The sequence below is a fragment of the Urocitellus parryii genome, chromosome 12 (genome assembly GCF_045843805.1).
Source record: "Urocitellus parryii isolate mUroPar1 chromosome 12, mUroPar1.hap1, whole genome shotgun sequence".
NCBI lineage: Eukaryota > Metazoa > Chordata > Mammalia > Rodentia > Sciuridae > Urocitellus > Urocitellus parryii.
Window position 1 is genome coordinate 83076484 of NC_135542.1, and position 21326 is coordinate 83097809.

The 21326-nt window shown below is 38.6% G+C and overlaps 1 long non-coding RNA gene across 1 annotated transcript; it reads left to right on the plus strand.

Moving 5' to 3' along the window:
• Window positions 1–1112: 1112 nt before the first annotated feature.
• LOC113181619 (uncharacterized) lies at window positions 1113–2993 on the plus strand. Its single transcript, XR_003300610.2, has 2 exons — window positions 1113–1263; window positions 2487–2993. It is a non-coding gene; the product is annotated as an uncharacterized LOC113181619 (long non-coding RNA).
• Window positions 2994–21326: the final 18333 nt, after the last annotated feature.

Consider the following 21326-nt stretch of genomic DNA (forward strand, 5'->3'; position numbering starts at 1 on the left):
AGCAATGACTTAAGAGGGTCTATGGTTAAAGCTTTGAAAATCAGGAGGCAAAAATGAGATACATCAACTGGTAGAATCCCTACAGTAACTTTAGAACAGTTCTTGCAACTTTTAAGAAATAAATTTAGAGAACAATTAAAACTATAGTTTCACCATAGGTAGTTTTGTTAGCTTGTTTTTTCCTCCAAATGGACTTGTTACCCTTTCCTGCCCTGCTCTAATCCTGGGAGACTGACCTTATATGGACAGCATCAACAAATCCCCCTGGCTTCTACTTTATGATTGGATTTAGTGAGTGGGATGGGGACGAAAGGCACTGTGGCAGGAGACTGGAAGGTGGAGGAGAGGGAATTGGGGTATTTACTCCTCAGCTCTTTCCCTCCCATAGCACCCAAAATTGGCTGAGTCTATCTACCGAATGTCAGCCATCTTATCAAACAGCTCTCTTCATAATCTTTCTGAGGAAAAGCATCTTTGCTTTCTCATTCCAGATTTATGGGCAACAACAGCACCTCACTGTTGCTAAACCCATATACTACTCTGCGCATGCCTTATACATAGTGCCTACTAACTTCTCTCAATTACCTATAGGCAGTATGTCATGTCTTTGCAGACCCATACTGAATCCTGACAGACACTCTAGCAGACCTAGAGATCCTTGTAACTAAGAAATGGTAAGGGTAGAAAATACAAATGTCAAAATGACCATGGATAAAAGAGACTAACCCAGGGTTGGAGTTGTGGCTCCGTGGTAGAGCACTTGCCAGCACCTGTGAGGCACTGGGTTCGATCCTCAGCACCACATAAAAATAAAATAAAGGTATTGTGTCCATCTACAACTAAAAGAAATATTAAAAAAAAAAAAGACTAACCTAATTTGGGGAAGTAGGCCAATATTAGGCCATTTTGAGATTGTATGTTTGAGGTCAAGGGGTACCTATTGGGCTGGATGGTTGTGTGGAAGTAGACTTTTTCTTTTTAGAGAATGAATGTTTCCACTATCAGTCATCCTGGGAAGCAGATCATCCCCATGTGGGACATGGATTGAAATTACAGACTGTAGGAGGGATTTTGGCCTTTCTCTGTGTTAGAGGCCAATTTGGTCCTGGACTTTGAAGTATTGAGAGGCCTGAAGCCAATCAGTGCTGGTGCTGAACTGTCCCCAGGCAGCAGCAACACTGAGCTTCTGTTTTCCTCAGGAACCGCAGCAGGAACAACAGCAGTTCAGAGGAAACCAACAGCATATTCTGTGAGAGACTTCAGGTAAGCAAACTGTAGGCCCCAAAGGTATTGCCTCCACATTGTACCCCACCAAAAACTAGGGAACATTATCAAAATGTCCCCTTTGGACCACAGGAAAATATTTCTCTTTCCTGAGACTGAAGTGGGAGTAATAGTAGACATCAGTGGAGAAAACTGGGCCTATGATAATAGAGCTTTCCTGAAGATCAAAGGCTGAGAAGTAGGAGAGAGCTCTCTTATAGGGCCTAACAAGGTAGCATCAGTGAAGTAAGTTTCAGATAGGGTGGGGAACACTTTGAAAGAGTTAAATCTCCAGCAAATGGGCTGGTAGGAGAGAGTGCTGCTCTATTTTTGGTATAAACTGGCAGGATGCTTTCCATTGCCATAGACTGGGTAACAGAAATAGTTTCTAAAGGGTTAGGTAAATCCTATGTCTGGTGAATTAATAGGAGTTTACTGATGGAAGCTGAAACACATTCCTGACCTTTTGAGATTTATACTAGAGAAACCAGGCTTCCCTTCCACAAAACTCCTTTGGTATTGCTGCTGGGTCAGAAAGAGGGATCAGATGGGAATGGCAACATTGACGGATGTTTGTTTTTATTGAGGTTCTGCAATTCATTTTCCCTGTATTAGATAGAGGAATCATTCTTGGGGCTTTCAGAAAGTTGATGTGATGCCCTATTTTGGTTTAATAGGCTTAGAATTTTATAAGGGCCAAAAGAATTCTCCTTAGTTGTATGAGCCTTGTGCTTTTACCAAGATCTTGTCCTCTGCTCTGGAAAGAGGAGGAAGAGCGCTGTGTGCCCTCTGAAAGGACATCACCTGACAAACCCTAATGTAATGTGGAGACTGGGCTCAGTTTACATGAGCAGCAAATCCAAGCATCATCCAAAAATATTGCTATGCATTATTAATTTGGATCAGATGCATTCTCCAAGATTTTTAAAAAAATATCAAAGTAACATACTGTTTTGTAACAGCTGAAGAAGATAAATCACTAAGAGATGATTTTCATATGAGGAATAATTTTTCCTGTCCTTGGAAAATGTTAATTAAACTTGAGGGCTCTGATGAGCATAGTATCCTTAAGGTGATAACCCTGGGATATGGAAAGATTGAGACTTAAGGTTTTAATATAAATTCTTCTATGAACCAAATCTCCTGAATAAGTTTGAAGCCTGAAGTGCCGGACTGTCTCCTGTCTGCTATAACCAATTATGTACAACTGGGTTTCTCCACAGGTATAATCATTATTCTCAGGAATTTCTGAGCTGCCTCAAGGAGAAGTCTTTTTCAATGGGAAGAGAGTGAGACCCTCACCAGAGTCAATTCTCCCTAATCTGTCCCTATAACTTCTGACCAAACAGTGCATCTGCCTAACCCCAAGTTTCCCTGCCTCCCTGTCCTCTTTTGACCTTTCTACTTAAACCTGAAGTCATTTTCTCTGAGAGCATGTGACTCAGGCAGCATAATGTCAGGGATCAGGACTGAACTATTATAGACACAGTGGATTAGCAGCCAAGGAATGATTCCTCTGACTCGGGCTATCTAGGGTTCTCTGAGGATTCATTCTCTGGCAACCAGACCTCTTGGACTATAATAACCTTATAATTCTGAGGAGTAATCCTGAATTACAACATGGCAAGATTCATGATGGATGAGCTCATTTTTCTGGGTGCACTATTTGGGCATGTTATCTCAAATATTATCAATCTCCAATAAAGGGAAGCATTTTTGTTTCTTATTCATTCTATCTTAACTCTGTTATGGTTGCGATTACATGGTACACAATGGCCAGCACAACTTGGTCGAGCATAGAAAATTATAGGGTTGGTGAAAAGTTCTCCTAAGCCTTTTATTGGCACTAGAGGATGGATGTGAGTTACATATTATTCAGGACCCTGCTACACCTACAGTAATAATGTCATAAAAGGAAGGTCTATGAAGACAGTCAGAAAACTGGACATAAGGCATGAATTATTAAAGAACCAGTCTGTTTCTCCAATAGGCAAATAAGTCTTTACATCAATTTGCCCATAACAGACTAGCAGTTTCTAGGAAAACAAGGAGATGTCTTCCTATATGATAATCAAATGAAATTTAATTTGCTAAAATTGGTCAAATATTCAAAGCATAGATCCTTAGGCTCACAGGAAGAGAGGGACATAAACATGAGTTCTGAAACTTCCCCAGAATAAACCTCATCAGAATTGGCTTTCTCATTTAAAGCAGTTTTCTTAATTGACTTTGAGGTTATCAGAGGTAGCAACATGGCCAAAGGGGCATTAGACCTGTGCTGAGTGCATCATCTTAAAGAAACAATATGGCAAAAACTTGACTGGACTTGGAGCTGATTTAAGATTTCCCCTCCTGGTATTTTATGGAGCTTGTGGTTATTGTTGCTGTTGTATTTGGTTCTGACAGTCCCGGAATAGGAGTCAGTTGGATAAAACACTATCATTGCCAATAATTCTTCAGAAAATTTCCCTTAGGTTCAGAGAGTTGTTCTCCCCTTGCTAAGACAAGTTCATGAGTACTGTGGTTGGTTTCCTTCCTTCCTTCCTTCCTTCCTTTTAGTTGTAGATGGACATGATTGCTTTATTTTATTTATTTGTTTGTGGGGCTGAGGATAGAATCCAGTGCCTCACGTGTGCTAGACAAGCACAACATCCCTAGCCCAGTACTGCTGAGAGCCACAGCCTAGTCGGAATGGCCCTTGGCATTTTGCCGGAAGTAATGGTTGAGAGGTGAGCTATTAAGATGATGATATTAAGTTAAGCTGTCTATAATTGCTGTGACTAGATGATGCTGGATTGAAACAGGCTGTGTATTCAATTGTATATAGACCCCTGCTGTCCGCCTGGGGCACCCGCTACTTTGGAGTTCTCGTGGGATTCCTGGGGAGTTCGCGTTGGTGGGTGGAGTTCCAGTGGAGGGAGTTCCGGTTGGTGTGTGGTGTGCCTGGAAGGGCCTCGTGGGTGGCGTTCCCGTGAGTTCAGAAATAAAGTTTGTTCCTGCTTGAGTGGCTCGTGATTTGTGCCCACCAGACTGCAGCACAGTACAGTGGTTTTCCTTTTAAAAAATAAATGTAGGGGAATAGTTTCGTAGTTCCTCTAAAGTTTAACATAAAATTCTTATATGACCTAGTAATTCTTCTCTATGTATCTAAAAAATTGAAACAAATAACACTACTACACAAATGTTCATAGAAGCACTATTTGCAATAGCCAACAGATAGAAACAACCCAGATATCCATCGAAGATTGAATGGCTAAACAGATTGTGGTTGATATATACAATAGAATATTTTTCAGTCATTAAAAAAACTAATGAGGGCTGGGATTGTGGTAGAGCACTCGCCTCGCACGTGTGAGACCCTGGGTTCGATTCTCAGCACCACATAAAAATAAATAAACAAAATAAAGATATTATTAAAAAAAACTAATAAAGTATTGATACATGCTACAGTGTGGATAAACATTGAAAATACTATGCTAAGTGAAAGCCAAAGGTCACACATTGTATAATTCCATTTGCATACATAAAGATAAACACATCAGAACAGGAAGCAGATCAACAATATCAAGGGCCCTGTGGTTGCAATGGAGTTTCTTTATAGGGTGATAAAAAATTCTTTTGGAATTTGATGTAGTTGTTGCTTATACAACATTATGAATGTTCTAAATGTCACTGATTATTCACTTTGAAGTGGTGAATTTTATGTTAGATGAATTTCAACTCAGCAAATATAAATTGAAAATAAATGGGTTGGGGATGTGGCTCAAGCGGTAGCGAGCTCGCCTGGCATGCGTGCGGCTCGGGTTCGATCCTCAGCACCACATACCAACAAAGATGTTGTGTCCGCCGAGAACTAGAAAATAAATATTAAAAAATTCTCTCTCTCTCTCTCTCCTCTCACTCTCTTTTTTAAAAAAAAAAAAAAAAGAAAGAAAATAAATGCCAAACCAGCACTTTCTTCAATTGTCTATGTTAAGCACTATTCCACTCAGATTATCCTTCAGTCCTAGGCAGTAGGACTATAAGCCCTATAAAGAAAAAACATACCAGCCTTTGATAATGAGACGCTATTTCAGCCACCTGTAACGCCAGATTCATAAAGAGAAGCCTGACAAGAGAGAAATGATATCCAGTCCTCATATTTGTTGGCAGCCATTTCAAAATAGAAGAACCATTCATTTTTCTGACAGCTACAGAGCTCAGGATTAAATTTTTTTATGCTTCACAAAAATGTACTTTCAATAGAAAATTGATATACCGGTTTTTATGAAAGAAATCTTGCAATTGGTGATCTGCAGAAGAAAAATGACCTATTTCTGTTGTACATTCCTTTGCATTAAAATCTTGGGCTGGAGATGTGGCTCAGGGCTGGAGATGTGGCTCAGGGCTGGAGATGTGGCTCAGCGGTAGCGCGCTCGCCTGGCATGCGTGCGACCCGGGTTCGATCCTCAGCACCACATACCAACAAAGATGTTGTGTCCGCCGAGAACTAAAAAATAAATGTTAAAAATTCTCTCTCTCTCTCTCTCCTCTCTCACTCTCTCTTTTAAAAAAAAAAAATTAAAAAAAAAATCTTAATGCAAAGATAAAGGTAAGAATTCTCAGTGTCAGGGGATGTCAGGATTGCCATTCATCACAAAACCAGAAGGGCAAAAAAAATAATTACAACTTTGGGAAATAGATCCAGTGAGGGTTAGAGGAAAAAAACAAAAGAAAAGAAAGACAATGGTGTGAGAATTTGGTACCTGTAACTTGAGGATGTCACATGTGTTGGTGACCCTTATCCTCCCTGCCCAAGGAAGGAGGAAAATGAGTCTAACTACCCAGGGGGGCTTTTGATTTGGCATTAACATGTTCTTGCTTTAAGAATTTAAAAGGCTGAAATAAGACACTGAGAGAGGCCACAGTTTTTCCTTGGGAGATATTTAAGACTCAGGTGAATACACTTTTCTCTGGGAAGCAGATGGATCTGGGCTCTGAGGTAACAGTCCATTCCTCTGACCCTAGGATAGCCATAACAGATCAGGAGAGAGCAGGATAAGATAACTCCTTTCAAGTATCTCCATTGACCTTTCTGCCTGGACCTGATGTAATTCCTTCATGATTAACTTCTTGCTGACCTATCTTTAGTAGGAATAAAGATCAGAGTTATGATTTTTTTATAAAGTAATCTTTCAAACAGTAGAAGCTGATTGCAATAAACTCATCTCCACCCAGATAAATTTTCAATTTTCTGGGTTAAAAAAAAAAACACCTTAATCCTTAACTTTGTTTCTTATAAATCCATTTGATCATCTTTGTGGCATTCTTATCACTGTTTTAAAGCTTTTTATTGTCCTTTGAAATCATCTATATAATTGGGCAGCCAATTTTTTGGAAATAAACAACATTGCTTTCTGAATAAATACACTAAAAATAACAGAACATTTGAGTTGTCTATCCATTTGGCTTAAGGATAGTCACTATTGCTCAGTGGGCCATAGATGAACCCTTGTTTGGGAAAGGTTGGGTTGTGTGCAGTCTGCAAAAAATATGTTGTATCATTCTAGTAGTAATTAGATGTTTTCATCAAATCAGCATCTTCACACTTCCTTAGATAACTGTCTTTTAAAAATAAAGCAATAGTATCAAAGTAAGATTGCAAACTTAAATATTTGAACAACAAGTAATAGTAACACTTGCCTTTATTGCTTTTCTGTGTCTTTAAGACTCAAAGGTCGCAGTGATTGACATGCAAAGTCTCTGGACACCTTTTGGTGGGGGAAAAGGTCAGCATGTATATTAATCAACATCATAAGACACATTCAGTTTTTAGAATTCTAGTGTAAAAGCCTCATGCCATAGGCTAGATTTGTTCCTCCAACACTTAAATTTTTACCTTCAAGGAAAATTACAGTGTATCTTTCTTTGGAGTTTCTAACAAAAATTTCAGCTAGATTTTGAGTAATTTAGAAAACCAAATGACCTTTTGAAAAAAACAGGGAAGAATGTATAATTAAATTTATTTTCAAATAATAAATGCAAAACTGAAATTGGTTCATTCTGAAGGGAGAAAAAAGAATGTTGTTGGGGCTGAGGATGAGGCTCAAGTGGTAGCACGCTCGCCTGACATGCGCGGGGCGCTGGGTTTGATCCTCAGCACCACATAAAAATAAAATAAAGATGTTGTGTCTACTGAAAACTAAAAATAAATAAATAAATAAATAAATAAATATTAAAAAAATTCTCTCTCTCTCTCTCTCAAAAAAAGAATATTGTCATCTATAGAGCAAGAGATTGACAAGAAAAATGCAATGTAGAATTTAGACATAAGACACAAGATGGGTCTAGCTCAAACCATATTGGAAATCTGATTTTTTTTATATATGAGTCTGAGGACTCAATGAATTAGTGTCATTTGTGCAAGGATTGTTATGCCAGATTCATGGGACCCCAATAGACCTTCAGGAGCCAAATCCGATACAATCACACAAGAGTCTCTATTGCAAGCTCGAGCCTGGACTCACGACCATTCCCGACGCAGGGGTCTCAGGGAGTGAGTCCCAGTCCTTTGTTCAGTGAGATTTTATAGGTTTTGGGGGGATACTCTATGCATCACAACATCACACAGCAAATCATTCCATACCTCAGGAGAATCAAACAACAACTCTTAACATTGATTAGCACATTCAAGGCGGGAACAAGTTGGGTAGGGGTGATTGGCTAGTACAAGAAGGGGGTTCATTTGAACTGATTGGTTTAGGCCATGAGGGGTGTACATGCTAAACTACATGGTTTCCCAACATGTTATCAACATCATAAACTACTTGGAGGTCATCTGGCATTCCAGGTACTTTCCCAGTCTTATGCTGATTGGAGGTTGCTAGGGGGGTTGCCATAGGTCCTCACCTAGCCTAACTGAGTCAGGGACACCTGGCGCTGCAGACCTCTTCTGTTATTTACAGACAAACAACTCAGCAGGGTGGGTATGTACTTAGGAGTGCTCTGTGGGTTTTTCCAAGGACAAGGGTCACGCCCCCTTACTTAGGACAGGCCTTGAGGTAAAAGCTGCTGTTATTTATTTATTTTTTTAAATGGAGTCACATTAGTTTCTCAGGATAAGCCAAGAGCTATTCCAGAGGTTAAACCAAGATGAGAACTGACATGGGGAACCTGATCACAGAGCCAAGAGCAGAGCTTCAGTCCAGGACAACATTCAGTTGGGAGCTGAGGCTGTAGCCAGATATCTCAGGCAAAGGACAATGTTGGAGAAAGAGTGGGCATTATGAAAATCTCACCTAATGCTTTGATTTTTAGCTTTGAAGACTTGGGTTTTTGTTTGTTTTGTTTTGTTTTCACCTACCCAATGGTAAGGGTTTGATGGTAGTCCCCTAACAGATATGTAACGCATGCGAATGTGACTTTTTGTATGGGAAAAGAATCTCCGCAGTTGTAATTGGGTTAAGGGTATTGAGATAGGATCAATCTGGATTATCTGGGTAAAACCTGAATCCAGTGACAGATATCCTTGTAAGAAAGAGAAGAAGATATAGACAGAGAGGCAGAGTCTTCTGTAGTATAGTCACAAACCGAGGAACACCTGGAGCTACCAGAAGACAGGAGAGGTGAGACAAGGTTCTTCCTCACAGCCTTTGGAGAGTGGGCTACTGTCTATCTCTTGAATTCAAATATCTGACTTCTAGAACTAGGAGAGAATAAATCTGTGTTGTTTTAATCCTCCAAATTAGTCGCCATTTGTTACTGCAGTGCTAAAAGATGAATAAACCAATAACACTGTGGTTCTCAATCCAGAACCACATATGATTTTTAAGAGCCCCACTTGACAATTTATCTCTGCAGCCTCCTTCCTGACACACCACACACTCTCTCACACACACACACACACACACACACACACACACACACACACACACTTTACCTTATTAGCTTAAAAGAAAGGCCCATGGGGTGACAGTTTGGTGTAAGAATCAGGGTTCTAACCAGGGATACGTCTGTGCTCATATCTGCTCTTTGGGTCAATATCCCTTCTGGATACCAAGTTGCAGAACTATTTCTGATACTTATAGGAGTAGCAAAAATAGCAGCTACAAGAAAAATCCATTATTACTTAATAAGAGAGATTTATTTTAAGTATTTTTTCCCTAAAATGTGACATATAAAATTATGTCATAATTTGGTAATAAGAAGATGTAAAGCCAGGGATCTGATTAACTTGCCTTCTTGAAGATCCTGCGGGGATGACAAGCTCTCTTAAGACTAAGTCCAAATTGTCTCAAGAAGGACTATTCTATACACTGGGGCTATCGCATGGATTTTTTTTTACAGTTGCACATAAAACTTGATTGAACTTGAAAACCGAAAGTGTCTGGTAATTTGGAACAGTGATAAAGATTTACAAGTTACTCCTATATATCAAGCTCCCAGTCTTCAATAGATAAATTTATCAACACTAACACCAATTCATAGTTAAATTTAGAATAAAAGTTCTCCACAAGTTGGGATCTTTGTCTGGTTCACTGATATATGAACAATGCCTGTCACATTAAGTACTCAATATTTGTTGAATGATTTCAAACTCATTCAAACCTCATTTAAAGAAAATTAAAATACCCAGTATATATGCTGCAGTCTGGCTGGGCACAGAATCACAAGCCACTCACAGCTTTGTAGATTCAAACAGCAATTCTTTATTCCCGAACTCACACCAGCCCTCTACAAACAGGTTCTGGGGAAATCCAAGTTCTGCGCGCCAAATTCACCTACTCCACCAGGCTTTTAATCCCAAATACTTTCTGAATCCCACGAGAACTCAACGGGAACTCAGGCAGCAGGATGCGCCGTATTCCCAGCAGGAATAACCTTAAACCTGGAACTGCCCCAAACCCAGATTGTCCTAAACCGGGAACGCCCTAAACCCAAGGAGGGGGATACTCCCTAAAACCTGCAGGATACACCCTAAACCTGGATCCACCCTAATCCAGTAGGGTCCTCCCTAAACCCGGATCTGCCCTGGTCCTTGAGCAGGATCACCTTTCTCAAACATACATGCAATGTCACAGCGAATGTCCAAGGCAAGTCCATTTCCATGAGTCCTTCCTCTAAGCAACATGGGGTATGCTGGCAAGGAAATTTCGATGCGTCATTCCTACTTGGCAATGGCCCTCAGCATATATAACCAAAATGCTTTACTTAAGAACCATGCTTTGAAAGTATTCATGTTATTAGAATTACTCATATTTGTTTCTATGTCATGAACACATTTGAAATCATCAGTTATTGAATGGATATCTATGGCCTTTTCTGTAACCTAATGAAGCCCTAAACTATCATCATGCAGGCCAAGACTGCTGGCAACAAATAGGCAGAGTCTTTGATTGCATTTCAAAGTCAAAAGATGCTGTATCTGGGTAACTTATTTTATCATTTCAAATTATTTTATTTTACTTTATTGGTACTGAAGATTGAATTCAAGGGATCTATACCATTATAATGCATTCCCAGACCTTTTTATTTTTTATTTTGAGGTTAGGGTCTCCACAAGTCACTTATGGCATCGCTAAATTGCCAAGATTGGCCTCAAAGTTGCCATCCTCCTGCCTCAGCCTCCTGGTCACTGGGATTACAGGTGTGTGCTACCATGCCAAGCTATCATTTTAGACTATTGATATCTTTCTTGTTTTCATCAGTACTGATAGCTCTTTCTGTTGAAAGAAATGATGTTAGAGGTGGAATCAGGAATGGTTGGTTATTTTCACATGATTAAAAATAACCAATAAAGGTTTTCCCAGGAAAATAATGTCACCTCCCCTTTTTCTCATAACCAACTGACAATAACAGAATTAAAACAGTGATTCTTCTTGCTTTCTGATAGGGATTCCTTTATATGGTCATTCTAATTTTAGCTCATTGGCTTTTTAAACTGTACTTATGATTGTTTTTATATAGGAGATTGGGCTTGCCCACATTTACTAAAAGACATCCAGATTGACTACCAGAAAGCAGAACAGGAACAAAGTTTATTTTAATTTAACAGTTGTTCTGGTATTGGAGTTCACCTTACCAAAAAAAAAAAAAAAAAAAGGAGCGGGAAACTAACAGCAAGAAGATAAGTGTTAATTGAGCTGCCTGTGTGTCTGATACCATACCAAGAATAGTCTCTAGTGATGCTAAAATTTAGGATCAAACTGCCTAGGTTCAAACCATGGCTCTGTTCCTTACTAGTGTCCCTAGATAAGTTAGTTAGTTACTCTCTCTGTGCTATGCATAATAATATCATTATAACAATGAGGGAAAACAAATCGTGACACGAATAGAAAAATAACAGGATTAAGAGAAAGGAGGGATACAAAAATCTATCTGGCATGATTCCTTGATTGCCTCAAGGAATTTATAGACAAGAGGAGCCATAAATTATAATTCAGAGTACTCACTTTAAAAGTATCACTAGAGGAAAGAATCCAAGATAGCAGAATAGAGGAGATCACAATCCTGGCTGCTCTGCGGCATGAAACCAAGAAAGTAGACAGGCAGTCTCTCCACAGGATGGGTGAACAAAAAGTGGGGGTGAGGTGGGGGGGTGTGCTTCACTGGAACCTAAAACTGAACATTCAAAGCAGATCAGGGACACAGGAGGTTGGATATAATAAAATAAGGAAAAAATCCCCAGTAGCACAGCTGCTGCCACAGTCTGGCTGGAAGCTCCAGCCAGAGAGGTCCCTCCGTGAGCACAGTAGAGGGATAAGGGACTTAAAGGAACCCACATTTTGGGGAGGCCTCAGGCCTCTGGGTACAGAGCATTTAGATATCAAGGACATTGCCCTGTGAACCTGAAGGACATGCTGCAGGATATCTATGTGGGGGAAAAGAAGCCCCTGTCTCTCCAGGTGGCATCTGGAGGACAAAAAAAGGAACCATTTTGTCAGTGCAGCATGGGGACTGGCAACGGAGGAAGCTGATCCTGGCAAACCCGAGTTTGGCCTGAAATACAGGCCCAGTAAACACATGCTACATGACATAGAGTGTGCTTAAGTAACCAGAAGAAAATCAAATGTGGAGAGAGGTTGACACAGGGGACAATTGGTCATGGAAACCTACCCGGCTCTCCCCATCCCAGTCCAATTCGACTGTTTTCAGGACCAACTGGGAGAGACACATATGGCCTAGAACTCAGAAGTGACTGGGCAGGAGAAATGGTTTGGAGACTGGACCCAAGACCTGGAAACATGGGGTCTGCAGGTGACATAGGGGACTAAGAATTGGCTCCACATGACTGAAACCCAGGGAAGCCCTGGAGTAAAGTCCTCCAGCATGGACCAGCGAGTACTGTACCCTGAAGTTGTGCTGATTTAAAATCTCCAGACCAATAAGTATTCAGTGAAGAGCCTGGAACCCACCTAAGCCTAAATCCTGCCTCCAGGAACTCTGTCTATGGGATTATGTCTCTCAGTCCAGCAACCCAGAGGATGGAGCATCAACCTCCAGAAGACCCCACCTAAAACTGATAAGAGAAGCTGAGAATATTTTGAACTCCAATAGGAAGAATTCTTTAGCTTTTCATCAAGATTTTTTTTAATATTATTTTTCACTGTTTAATTGTGACTTTAGTGGTACATGGATATTTATACAATTTCCTTTTTTTTCTTCTCATCTCTAGCATTTTTTTATTGGTTGTTCAAAACATTACAAAGCTCATGATATATCATCTTTCATACATTTGACTCAAGTGGGTTACAAACTCCCATTTTTACCCCAAATACAAATTACAGAATCACATCGGTTACACACTCACATTTTTACATAATGGCATATTAGTGACTGTTATAATCTGCTACCTTTCCTATCCCCTACTATCCCCCCTCCCCTCCCCTCCCATCTTCCCTCTCTACCTCATCTGCTGTTGTTCAATTCTCTCCCTTGTTTCCCCCCCTTTCCCCTCACAACCTCTTATATGTAATTTTGTGTAACATTGAGGGTCTCCTACCATTTCCATATGCTTTCCCTTCTCTCTCCCTTTCTCTCCCCCCACTCGTCTCTGTTTAATGTTAATCTTTTCCTCATGCTCTTCCTCCCTGTTCTGTTCCTAGTTGCTCTCTTTATATCAAAGAAGACATTTGGCATTTGTTTTTTAAGGATTGGATAGCTTCACTTAGCAAAATCTGCTCTAATGCCATCCATTTCCCTGCAAATTCTATGATTTTTGTCATTTTTTTAGTGCTGTGTAATACTCCATTGTGTATAGATGCCACATTATTTTTATCCATTCATCTATTGAAGGGCATCTAGGTTGGTTCCACAGTCTAGCTATTGTGAATTGTGCCGCTATGATCATTGATGTGGCAGTATCCCTATAGTACGCTCTTTTAAGATCCTCAGGGAATAGTCCAAGAAGGGCGATAGCTGGGTCAAATGGTGGATCCATTCCCAGCTTTCCCAGGAATCTCCATACTGCTTTCCAAATTGGCATCACCAATTTGCAGTCCCACCAGCAGTGTACAAGTGTACCCTTTTCCCCACATCCTCGCCAGCACTTATTGTTGTTTAACTTCATAATGGCTGCCAATCTTACTGGAGTGAGATGGAATCTTAGGGTGGTTTTGATTTGCATTTCTCTGACTGCTAGAGATGGTGAGCATTTTTTCATGTACTTGTTGATTGATTGTATGTCCTCCTCTGAGAAGTGTCTGTTCAGGTCCTTGGCCCATTTGTTGATTGGGTTATTTGTTATCTTATTGTTTAAGTTTTTGAGTTCTTTGTATATTCTGGATATTAGGGCTCTATCTGAAGTGTGAGAGGTAAAAATTTGTTCCCAGGATGTAGGCCCTCTATTTACCTCTCTTATTGTTTCTCTTGCTGAGAAAAAACTTTTTAGTTTAAGTAAGTCCCATTTGTTTATTCTTGTTATTAACTCTTGGGCTATGGGCGTCCTATTAAGGAATTTGGAGCCCGACCCCACAGTATGTAGATCGTAGCCAACTTTTTCTTCTATCAGACGCAGTGTCTCTGATTTGATATCTAGCTCCTTGATCCATTTTGAGTTAACTTTTGTGCATGGCGAGAGAAAGGAATTCAGTTTCATTTTGTTGCACATAGATTTCCAATTTTCCTAGCACCATTTGTTGAAGATGCTATCCTTCCTCCATTGCATGCTTTTAGCCCCTTTATCAAATATAAGAAAGTTGTAATTTTGTGGATTGGTCTCTATGTCCTCTATTCTGTACCATTGGTCCACCCGCCTGTTTTGGTACCAGTACCATGCTGTTTTTGTTACTATTGCTCTGTAGTATAGTTTGAAGTCTGGTATCGCGGGCAGCGGTCTCCAGCCGCCCAGTCGCAAGGGCTTGGCCTCTAGTCCCCTGTTTTCTCCTGCTAGTCCTGGTTTCTCCTGCTAGACCAGATTTCCCCTGAGTGATGCCTCTCGGCAGTTCAAGCTGTACTCTGGGCCTGCCGTTTGCTGGGTGTGGAGGGTGGCTATTGAGAACCCCGGCACTCTTTTGTTTTGATTTTTTCCGTTTGCCCCTCCCCCAGCGCTGGCAAGACAGGTTTCTTTTTCGCCGCTGATGGGAGGGGGAGTTGAAGGTCAGGTGTCTCTAGCTTTCCCAGAGTCTTTATGCAGGCTCGCTCTGATAATCCCTCCCCCGGAAAGCCTAGGAGAGATTTTATGTGAATTCCCCGCTGTATGGGAGATGAGCTGAGTAACATACACCTGTTTTATTGTTGCAATCTGTCGGAGACTGGCGGTGGTTACGTCAGCTCTCCAAGATGGTGGCCGCTGGTTTCCTTGGTGGAGTTTCCGTTGATCTCTAGCATTTTTGAAGTCAGTTATTTTACATGGATTAGTTTTTTATAAACTAGGATGTTTGATTAGTATATTTTAGTTTTGTTTATATTCCTTTACTTTTAATTTTTTATTTAAATTTTTGCTTTATATGTATTTTTCTCCAACCTATTTCCCTTGATTCTCTCTTTTCTTCTAACAGCCAATCTCATTGTTCTCTCACTCTTCCTTTAATTTTTTACTTCTGTCTTCTCTCTTCCTCCCTCATAATCATCACACCCTATATCTCTTCTGTTCTATCCCTGTCCACCATTTGAAAATGTAAACCCTTTTGCAAACTTGCTGTTTTTATTATAGGCATAACTGTTTATTGTGATAATTGACATTGTAGACATCATAGTAGGAACTATTTCATTTAATGCTGTAAATCGTTTGCATGGTTGTTGTTATTATTTGTCTCCCCTTAAACAGTGAGGTACTAGAAACCTTCAGAGACAATATAAGTCCATGGGCTAGAAATACTACTGCCTCAAATCCATACTGTAGACAGGTAGACACACAAACAACATGAAAAAATAAGGGAACAAATCAAGATACTCCAATAACAGAATCCATGGATACCACAGTAGAAAAAATTTCAGAGGAGTTTAGAATGTACATAGTTAAAATGAGCTGTGAAGAAAAGGATGATGTAATAGAGCAAATACATGTAGATCACTTCAATAAAGAGAGAGATTTTGAAAAAAAAAACAGAAATACTTGAAATGAAGGAAACAATAAATCAAATTAAAAACTCAATAGAAAGCATCACTAACAATTAGACCACTTGGAAGACAGAACTTCAGGCATTGAAGACAAAATATATAATCTTGAAAACAGAGTTGACCATGGATAGAAGATGTTAAGAAACCATACACAGAAATTCCAAGAATTATGGGATAATAAGAAAAGACCAAATTTAAGATTTATCAGGATAGATGAAGGCACGGAGATACAAACCAAAGGAATGCACAACCTTTTCAATGAAATAATATCAGAAAACTTCCCAAATCTAAAAAATGAAATGGAAAATCAAATCCAAGAGGCTTACAGGACCCCAAATGTGCAAAATTACAAATGACCCACATTCAGGGCACATTATAATGAAAATGCCTAGCATACAAAATAAGGATAAAATTTTAAAGGCTTTGAAAAAAATATCTGATTACTTATAGGGAGAAACCAATTCAGATCTCAGCTGATTTCTCAACCCAGACCCTCAAAGCTAGGAAGTCCTGGAATAACATATACCAAGCTGTGAAAGACATTGGATGCCAACCAACAATCTTATATCCAGCAAAAATAAGCTTAAGATTTGAAGATGATATAAAAAGCTTCTATAAGAAACAAAAATTAAAAGAATTCACAATCAGAAAGCCTGCACTTCAGAATATTCTCAACAAAATATTTCATGAAGATGAAATTAAAAAAAATTAAACAGTGAAAACCAGTTAAAGGAGAAACTACACTAAAGGAATAGTCAATTAAAGGAAAAACTAATTCAAATTAAAAACTAGAAATCAACCAAAATGACCAGGAACACAAATCATATCTCAATAATTAACATTGAACATTATGGCCTAAACTCACCAGTCAAAAGACACAGACTGGCAGACCCAACAATATGCTGTCTCCAAGAGACTCACTTCATAGGCAAAGACATCCACAGACTGAATGTGAAAGGATGGGAAAAAAACATATCACTAATATGGATCACATAAACAAATAGGGGTTTCTATCCTCTAAAATAGACTAAGTTATGTAAGGTATATAATTGTAATTATACAATTGTAATATTACCTTAGTACATTTTTAGCATCTGTAGAGTTGGGTTTTTTTGTGTGTGTGTGTGTGTGTGTTTGTTTGTTTGTTTGTTTAGTTGTCAATGGATCTTTACTTTGTTAACATGTGGTGCTGAGGATTGAGCCCAGTGCCTCATATATGCTAGGCAAGCACTCTACTACTGAGCTACAACCCCAGCCCTGCATAGCTTCCTTCCCTTGATAGCTTCCTTTCCACTGATATTATTATTATTATTGTTATTTGCTTTTTTCTTAAATAGACTTGTTAGATTTTTATCAACTTTTAGCTGTATTATTTTTTAAATTTCACATATTTCTGCTCCTACTCTTATTTTTCCTTCCTACTACCTAATTTGAAAATAATTTGATTGTTAATGTAGCTTATTTCTTATACAAATACTTTAGTTATAAGTGTTCATCTGAGTACCATTTTGTCTCAGAGATTCTGATATTTTAAGCTTTTATTATCACTTAGTTCAAAGCACTTTTTATTTACTTTTCCTGTGCTTTCTTCTTTGATCTGGGAGATATTTATAAGTGTGCTGTTTAGAGATCAGTGGAGTAGAGGAAGGGGATAGATTGGGAGGAAGGGGATAGATTGGGAGGAAGGAGAGACAGAAAGGGCAGAAAGAAATTTACCAAATAATGCTATGTACAGTGGCTATTCTCTCTCTCTCTCTCTCTCTCTCTCTCTCTCTCTCTCTCTGTGTGTGTGTGTGTGTGTGTGTGTGTGTGTGTGTGTGTATGTATCACCAATTAACTAGAATGCAGTATAGTGCATGCCTGTAATTCCAGTACCTTGAGAGCCTGAGGCAGGAAGATTACAAGTTCAAGACCATCCTGGGCAACATAGCAAGATCCTGTCCCAAAAAAATAAAAAGGGCTGGGGATGTAGTTTGGTGGTAAAGTGCTCCTGGGTAAAATCTCCAGTAACACATACACACACACACACACACACACACACACACAATTAAAACCAATAAATAGAAGGAAGACCAGTAGAGTAGAGAAAGGGGAAAAAGGGAAGGTAGGACGGGAGGGAAAGAGGAAGAACTGGGGACCAAAATGGAAGAAATTGTATTCCATGCATGTATGATCATGTCAAAATGAACCCTACTATTATAAATAACTATAAAGCACTAATAAAAACATTAAAAATAAAAAATTTTAAGAGCAAAAAAAAAAAAAAGTGTGCTGTTTAATTTTGAAGTAGTTGAGACATGAGGGTGGGGTTCAATATCTCTTAAGGTGATTTATTTTTAATGTAATAAACCATGCAGGAAACACAGTATGTACGATTTCACATTTTTTAAATTTATCAAAGCTTATTTTATGACAGAATATAGTCTATCTTTATTAATTTTTTACTTGTCATTTTTGTGTATAGTTTTCTATAAATAATAAGTAGGTCAAGGTGACAGTTAAGCCTTCTATAATATTACTCATTACAGCAAAATGAGGGGGCTTAAAGTCTCCAAATATGATTGTAGCTTTGTCTTTCTAATTTTACTAATTTTTACTTCATGTATTTTGAAATTTTGTTATTAGGTACATTCACATTTAAGATTGTTATACTTTCTTGAAGAAGTTACCCTATTATAGTTAAGAAATGTTTTCCTTTATCTCTGAAAATACTTTTTCTTGAAATTTATTTTATATTAATAACTCTAATTCAGATTTCTCATGATTATTTTCTCCTTCTTTTGCTTTTTGCTTATTGATGTATTGATATTTAATGTGTGTGACATATGTATAGAACATATTTTTTTGATTTTTTACATATGTTTAACATCTATACCTTTTAATTACAATATCTAGTTCATTTATATTTAAATTAATTATTGATATTCTTGGGAAAAAAAAGAACATCTGACATGAAGGTCAGTGGAAAATTTGGTAAATGATAGATTTTATAACGTAATATTTTGGAAAATGGTTTGAATTGTCCTGCTGTCAGGCTCAGAGAGAAGATTGTTGGAATGGTTTTGTTACAATTGTTCATTCTCTCACTCATCATATGGTACACAGCACCGGATTTATTTTATTGTTTGTTAACACTTTTTTTGCATATATATAAATATAAACACACACATACACATACACACACACACACACACACACACACACACATCCCATAGGCAATCTGTTAGGTATCCCATTATGCTTTTAATGTGAAATTCTCTAACAACAAATAATGCTTTTTTCATATGCTTATTTGCTATTTGATTATCCTTTTCAATGAAATACCTGTTTGTATGTTTTGTTAATTTCTAATTGCATTATTTCTGATTGTTGAGTTTTCCAGTCTTTGTATATTTTGTAAACAAGTATGTGTGTGTATTGGAATTGCTTTCTCACAGTCTATGGATTGCTCCTTCATAAATGATTTGATTAAAAAAGTTTTTTTAAAAAGTATCACTAGAGGACAGAGATTAAATTATGAATTCAGAGAAAAGTGTGATAACATCCAACTGGTTAAGATCCAGATTCAACATGAACAATTATCACATCCATCCCCATAGGTGAACTGCATCCTCTCATATCAGACCAATTCACTCAGATCTCTGTCCACTGCACTCAAAATGTAGAAAAACTCACTACCAGAGCCACTAATTGGGAAGATACAGATTAGGGAAGAAATGGAGATACAGGGAGGGGGCCTGGGGTGGGGATATTACCACCACCCCAATAATTAGAAAGATCTAAAAACTTTTCCCAAAAGCTTTTTATATAATTTGACCCAAACATGATTCATTGGGCTCAAATCTCATTAGGACAGCATGCTAAATACTTGGGATGAGAAGAGAAAATTATCAGTCTGAATCAACTGGTCGTAGCCCAAATAATCATCTGGTTCCTTGGTTCTTTAAACAATTAAATAATTGTAGGGGCAGCTCCTACCTGTGACATTCCCAGCAGACAAGAAGAATCTAGCAATTAATTGAACAAATATATTAGAGAAAGTTAAAAGTAAGTGAATCATGTTTTTTAAAGGTATATATTTAAGTATTCTCTTGAACTCCCCAAAGAAGACCAGTTATAAAACATAACCCTTGGGGCTGGGGATGTGGCTCAAGCTGTAGCACGATCGCCTGGCATACGTGCGGTCCAGGTTGAATCCTCAGCACCACATACAAACAAAAGATGTTGTGTCCGCCAAAAACTAAAGAAAAATAAATATTAAAATTCTCTCTCACTCTCTCTTTAAAAAAAAAACATAACCCTTAAAAATATTCTTTTGTAGATGAAGTGTGTGTACCAGCATAGGCATTAACGCATATATGATTGGGGCTGGGGATATAGTTCAGTTGGTAGAGTGCTTGCCTTGCATGCACAAGGCTCTGGGTTCAAGCCCCAGCACCACAAAAAATAAAACACATACATGATTATTTTCCTGCTTTCTTTTCCCCAAATAGAGAGCAACACAACAATTATCCCAGTCATTCCAGCTCTTGTGGAGCTTTCCTTCCCACCCCCCACCTTTCTTTTTTAACATTGGAAATTTTATTTTGATACTTGAATATTATTCTGTCTTATAGTTTGAATTTATACTTTAAGTCACTCTTCAATAACTCATGGAAATATCAAATAACATGTAAAAAGAGATTACTTTCTATATGCTTCAGAATATGGTAAACACTTTAACGTTCCAGAGACAAAATGGGACAGAGTGGACAGAGTTGTTTAGTATTCAGGGCAGCGGCCAGAAAAGGAGATCATGGCGGCAATAAGTCTCATCACTCATGAAATTGACTTACCGGTTGCTGTGTACAGTCAGTTTGTATGAAGCTGCCTACCAAAAAAGGCAATAGGAAACAGATAAGGCCTTGCAGCAAGGACTTGACCAATCACCAGCTTGTTCAGGGACCAGATTAGATAACCTTACATCCTGCAGGACCAGGATACTGAGCTGCCATCACAGAACTGATAAAACTTGTTGGTGAACACATTTTAACTACTGACAATAAAGAAGAAATCTATTTTTATGCTGGCACATAAGAAATTTATACAATCTTTGTTCCATGCCAGATTCCTGTCACAGCTCCTAAAACTCTGTTACAGAGCTCCTAAAACTCTTAACTGAATGATAAAAGTGTCTTTTGTTATTCATAAAAACCCCCTTTCAATAACATCTGAGTTGATGCTAACCAGGAGATTTAGGATCCCTAGACAGCCTTAGGATGGGACCAGTCACTAGAAAAATTAGAGGATTAGAAAGTTGGAACTTTCAGTGCATGCCAGCTGACCTCTAGGAACTGAGGTGAGGGAGATGGGTGGCCTGCAGATTAAGCTCTATAAAAACTCTTGAACAATGAGATTTGACAAGCTCCTGGATATGTGGATGTATCAGGAGACTGGAGGGCCTCAAGACAGCTGGAATTCCTGAGCTGCCTTCCCTAGTGTCTTGCTCTTCAATTGGCTCTCTTCATTTGGTTGTTTGTTATCTT